This window comes from Rhea americana, unplaced genomic scaffold (genome assembly GCF_003343005.1).
Source record: "Rhea americana isolate MKP2758 unplaced genomic scaffold, rheAme1 scaffold_51, whole genome shotgun sequence".
Classification (NCBI taxonomy): Eukaryota; Metazoa; Chordata; class Aves; order Rheiformes; family Rheidae; genus Rhea; species Rhea americana.
The window spans coordinates 1,434,723-1,440,722 of NW_028186657.1; the positions used below are offsets into that span (position 1 = coordinate 1,434,723).

At 35.9% G+C, this 6,000-nt stretch overlaps 1 protein-coding gene across 1 annotated transcript in view; it reads left to right on the plus strand.

The window, feature by feature from the left end:
- PWWP2A (PWWP domain containing 2A) overlaps positions 1-6,000 on the plus strand; it is a 32,290-nt gene that overhangs the window by 25,368 nt on the left and 922 nt on the right. Inside the window, exon 3 of the mRNA XM_085317871.1 lies at positions 4,203-6,000. This exon is cut by the window's right edge and continues 922 nt beyond it. The gene's annotated coding sequence lies outside the window, so the exon portion shown is untranslated. The remainder of the gene's footprint in view (positions 1-4,202) is intronic.

Consider the following 6,000-nt stretch of genomic DNA (forward strand, 5'->3'; position numbering starts at 1 on the left):
ATCTGCAATATGCTTTATATACTATGAGCCACCTGCTTCTCTTTTAAGCAAATTAATTGCWGTAATAAAGAAGTTCTTGGTAGCTTGTCCAAAACTAATATAGTGTACGCTACTGTGCGTTGTTTTGTGTGAACATACAAAGCCAAAAGAAGACACAATTTCAACTCCTGTCTTTTTAGTTAGAGGGAARAAATGGTGTCTCATCTGGGAGTCATGTTGTACAAGGGAGAGGAATAGCTGGTGTTCTTCATGTCCATTCTTAGAAAGCAAGACAACTCTAAAACATGGAAGGAAGTAATGGTTAGCTAGAGATTTGTTTAACAGTTGAATTGCTGCAATAGCAAGTAGTCTACCTAGCTGCTACCCTTGTCTTTACATTTTTTAGTATATGAAAAACTCTGGTTTATCACTGGCCGCACTGCAGAATGGTGCAAGATGCTACCACTTTAGAAGAGATGGTGCTCTAAATTTGTTTTTTTACTATGAAATACTGAAAAGGTAATGGTCACCATGAATTGAAATCCATTACTTAAGTTTTCACTTATTTGCGACAGTTACTTTGCCCACCAGAATTTCATAGGGTCGCTTTGACTTTGAGCACTGGCTCTTTGTGGACAGTACAGTGTCTCTCTACGTATGGCAGATACTTTGTTTTGCTATCTGCTGTTTTTGTTTGCTGTATGCTGTGTTATTTCTGTATAAGATAAACTCATGYGGGTCAAGTACAATTTGAGCTTGAAAAAGTTGATATCTGATTTTTCTGTGAGTTTTTAGTATTTTTTCATGATACCCTGTTTTCTAGAAAGCAAAAGAAGTCAAAGAAATCTGCCCGGTAGGAATTCACAGGAATTCAGGGCGGCAAGCGTGTTACCTTCTTTTTTTCTTTTCTTTTTTCTTTTTTTTTAACCATCATGAATGAATTCTTTACTTCTGTTAACTGGATGTTTTCTACCATAGGTCTCAACAAATGGCAGCTTTTTACATCAGACTGACGAGTCCTGCTGCTCCCTTACAGTGTCTGACAGACCACTGTGGATTCTCACTGGGGGCACTGAAGTTTTCAGTGAAATTGGCAGGTCTGTCTGCTTTAAGCCCTGCCTTAAGTGAAGGGGGCACTATGTTATCAACTAATCATATGCAAACAGGCTAGGAGAGAGGTAATGAACAACCTGTTATTTTATTTCCCTCTTCTTTTTGAACACCTCAAATATAGCTTATAGCTTGTTCTCCCTGACCTAACCTGATGTCAGGATTGACATGTATTTTCTTGAAAAGATCCATACTAAGTTTCTCTTTAGACTTATTAAATTTTGAATTACATGATCAGATTAAATACCGTGACAGTTGTATTATAAAGGCAAAAGAACAATTTAAAAATAAGATCGTATCCCTTAAACCAGCAGCGTTTTTGTGCGGATCACATCTTAGTAGGAATCACCTTGTGCACAGTTCATCTGTTTTCTGTRATTATAGGCACTGACATTTTAGTCTTTTTAATGAAACGTAGTAGATAAAACAAGGAGGAGAACTGAAAACATGAGCAGCAAGATCTCGACGAGAAACTCACAAGCGGCATGTGGACCGTAGTTAGGGAGCCACTGTTCTGAGAAAATGAAGTTGTTTCCCCCTCCCCCCCCCCACTTTTTCTTTCCAAAGCCCTGACGTGAGGGGAGTGTCTGTGTTTAGGTTAAGACTTAATATACATGCTTAACTTTAAAGGTATGCCAAACACAATGGAATTCAAAGCACAAACAGATACTTAAGATTATTGGGAATTTGACCCTAGATGTGTATTTACTACTTAGATTTCATACAGATGCATGCATGTTCTTTATATCTTTTTTAAGATTGAGACAAAATAGGACAGTGAGGAGAACACACTGTAAATAGAGTTTGATTTACATGAATAATTCATTATTTTTACTATGCTGTATGAACATAAAAGAATTTGATCCAGTACAATCCTATTGCATTAAGTTTGAGATTAGTTATTGGATATGTATTGGGTTTGGTTTTTGTAATCTGAGATTTGTTGCTGGTAAAACACAAGACTTGACCATCATTGTGGATATGAAACTAGTAACATTCCTGGATTCACTAGTGTGGGCATATAAACTTCAGGAGGAGAAGCTGCCTGGTGCTAGGTTAGGGTATTCTGGAGTCTTTCAGTGAAAAGAATAAAAAAGTAGTAGAAAGCTGTAGGAACTGGCTTGTTTAGTAACAGGAGTGCCATGTTGTAATGATCAGATTTTGCCAGGTATTGATTCTGAAAAGCACTGTGGCTATTGCAATTGCTGCATTGGTAGATGAGGTGTAAAATGTAAAACTGCATATCGTCAGAAAGAGTGAACACTTGTGTTAGTTAATTGCTCATTTATTGAGACAAACTAGTTAATTGTATACAGGGTCAGATAATTGAACCCAATTCTTGTCGTGTTTATTCCTTTGCAGATCACAGAACTTTGCTAACTAAAAAGTCATTGAGGCTTGAGTTTGGAAGTGCATGTGTTTGAGAATATTGACTGARCTGTCATCCTACCTTTTATAGAATTTCTGATATTTCTGAGTAGAGTTGGGTTCTGTCACATGCTATAAAAACTTCTTTTTGCAAGACTTCATGGATACACAACACTAATTTAATATTAGTCTTATTTTGGAGAAGTTCATATTGGCCCTATGATTTTAATGACCAGTATCAGATGTTTTGCAACCTGGAATAGTTTGGTGTTTAGTTACCTGCACCAAGAGTATGTGCTATTTAATACAGAGGAAAAAATGCAGTAGTTCTTCCTATACAGAACTTTGTTTAACCTCCTGCTCTTTAGAGAGGTTCTGCATGTTTTTGTCATGCATCTTGGGATGGAACATAGTTAAAAATGGATATAAAAATATGCATTATATAATAATTGAGTATCATATCCAAATGAGGATCTGTTGGGTGTTAGAACAAATATCTATGTGATTCTTTAACTTGACTGTCTGTGTGCAGCAACTAGACACATCTTTGCCTAGATGTGTTACCTTTCATAATTACTCCTTATTTCTTCTTTTTTGTATCAAGTTTCCCAAAATTTCATTCATGTTTTAATTCTTTCTACTGCATTATATAGGATATAAAATGAATTATTTTTCTGTGTTTTATATTGTCCTTTCTTGGCACAATGAGCAGCTGATTGATTGAGAAATCCAGAGTTATACTCCTTCTCTTCCTTGCTTCCTATTGTATTAGGACAAATTCCTGTGTTTTATTTCTCATTTTTTGTATCTCTTTTGGTTGTTGCTCAGGAGAGTTGTCTGTTTAGAAGGAACTTTGGGACTTTCATGACCACGTTCTGAGTCTCTTACTTTAACTGTGCTCTGTTCACAATAGTGTTGGCAGTGCTGAAAAATGTATATTTACAGCAAAAGTAATTTTGGCAGTTTGAGCACAACAGAATTGTAAAAGGAATCAGTGTGACTGGCCTGCTTCTACTGGAACTTTTTTTTGTTCCCTTGTCTGTTTTTTTGAGCAAGAGGTTAGACCAAATGACCTGTGATGGTCTCTTCCAGCTGATACTGTTGTTTAACTCTGTTTTTCAACGTCACAGAAGTGGCAAGTCAGTGCAGACTATACTACTCTGTACTCTGCTAAATGGTTACTGACTGGTGGCGGTCTCATGCAATAGTTATGACCTGGACTGTTTTTATCTGCTTTATCATTACTTTATTAGCATTGTATGGAGAAAATGGGGAAACGAGCAATAAATAACAAGAAACATGCTTAGCAGCTTTATACTTTGGTGCTCCCTTGTATTCTTCAGGTCTTGATAGCTCTAGTACACATTCAGAGTGCCACTACAATAACAACTGTAGTTTTATGTTATAAACTGTATTTCATTGTAGAGACTTTGTATATTAATCTTCCTCCTTCATTAACTACTCTAAACTACTTTAAAAATTCTCTCAATGTTAAAATGGGGTGAGCCATAGCACAGATTAGTATGGTAGCTTCTCCAAAAACTCCAGTCAACTGAGGAGTTTGTTCACTTGTATATGTCTTATAATAATGCAAATATTTTTTTTTCTTTTGTCTTCTGCACACAGTGCATAAAACTGAACAGGTGAACTGGTAACTTTTTTGGCCATCTCAGATTTTGCTTTCCTACTTTTGCAATATATACTGGAAGACATTTAACCATTTTCCCTTTCTCTCCCCTTTTCAGCTCAGAGACACTAGTCAACTGCTGTTTTTATGGAACCTCACTACACTGCCACGAAGAGCACCAGCTCATCAGGACTGAAAGAAATCTGAGACTGAACTTKTCCTATTTTTCCTCTGAAATCTTCACCAAGTAGTAAACATTTTTTGAAGGGGACGGGGGAAATATGTTACAGCACCCCCTCATACCCGGTTAGGGCACCTGTACCTAATGTACATTTTCTTTAAAATTTAAAAAGATGTTAGGAAATATTTTATAAAACTTTTTTGCAATAAATGACGCATGAAATTATTAAAGACTATATGACACTTACATGCAAGGAACCACTTGAATTATTAGTATGAAGAATCACTGCAAATAACTGGGTTTTTTTGTAATGTGACAGTCACGTTTGTATGTTTTGATAGGTGCCAGTGTGGAGCCAGTTGCCTGGGAAGCTGACTGTAACTTTTGAACTTTTATTTTAATTCTTAACTTTAGCATTGCAATTTTCCATTCTATGAGGCTTAGTTAGTATTTAGTGCAGGTGTTAGAAGAGCTGTGACCTGTGATCAAAAGCATGTCCAAAACCAATTGTATTGTAAAATATGAACAGTCCTGCTATATGAGACCAATATTTCCCACAGAGGTGATGGAAAGGACAGTGACCACAGACTCCATGTATCTCTGTATTGTGGGAAAGCTCCTTCTGTGTGAATATGGTTGCATTTTATTTATGCTATTGTAACACTTAGGGAATTGAGGATTGTGGAAAAACGTTAAGAAGGGTTACAACACAGAGAGTAGTGTTTTGCTTATGATTCTATAACAAGATGGGAATTGTGAATGGACAGTGATTAAGTGGAATGGCATTTCTATTTCCAATCATGAGTTAATTTTTCCTTTTGACATAAATATTTTTCAGATAGGTAACTAGTAGAACAAAGGTTTTATCAATGTTTCTGATGGCTGTTGGTCTGAGTTGCATTGACTTCTTTGAATAGCTGTAAATCAAAATAAGAAAGCCAGTGAGTTTTATCCATATTATTGCCCTCCCCCAAAAGGTGTTTGGTAATACTTTTTTCAGTGGACCTAGTAAATGCTGGACACGCTGTAGAAATACTGAGTTATTAAATACTAATTTATTTGCCACTGATTATTTGACATTGTGTGCACACTTTCTCAGCAGTATCACTTCTTACAATAAATCCYCTGCTAAAGTCATTATATAACCTGTGAAAACAAATATTTGTTTGAAAGAAATGAAAATGTGCACATAATCTAATAAAAGTCAAGTCTTTCATTCTGTAGAAGTGGGAAGACTTGTACTAAACTCTTTTTGTCCTTACTAAAAACCTGATTCAACTGGAGAAAATAAAGTGTCTTTGTCCAAATCATATATAAAACAAAGATACCATTCTGGAGGTATCTGTGCCAGCACAAAGACAGTTTCGGAGCCTTCATGTATGGAGCCTGAATTAAGAAACATAGAATTTGAAGTTAGGATGAGTCTCTTGTTTGGCTTTGAAATTGGCAACAGGTTTTTTCTTTTTAAACTATGGGAGAGGCTGGAAGTGAGAGGCTGGAAGGTGGTAAGACAGTGATCCGAGTCCAGGAAAGGTGCATCAATGATGTGTGCACGCTGAGGCAGTTCAGCCGTAGTATTTATTCAAGTTCTTTTTTTAGAGGTAATTTCTTTATTTATAAAATGAGAAACTGAATACTTACTGCCTATTTCTTTAAAACATAGTTGTTTAATGCTGTACAGTAGGTTCAAATTGTACCATTTTTTGTAATAAACTACTTTTTTTTTTTTTTTTTT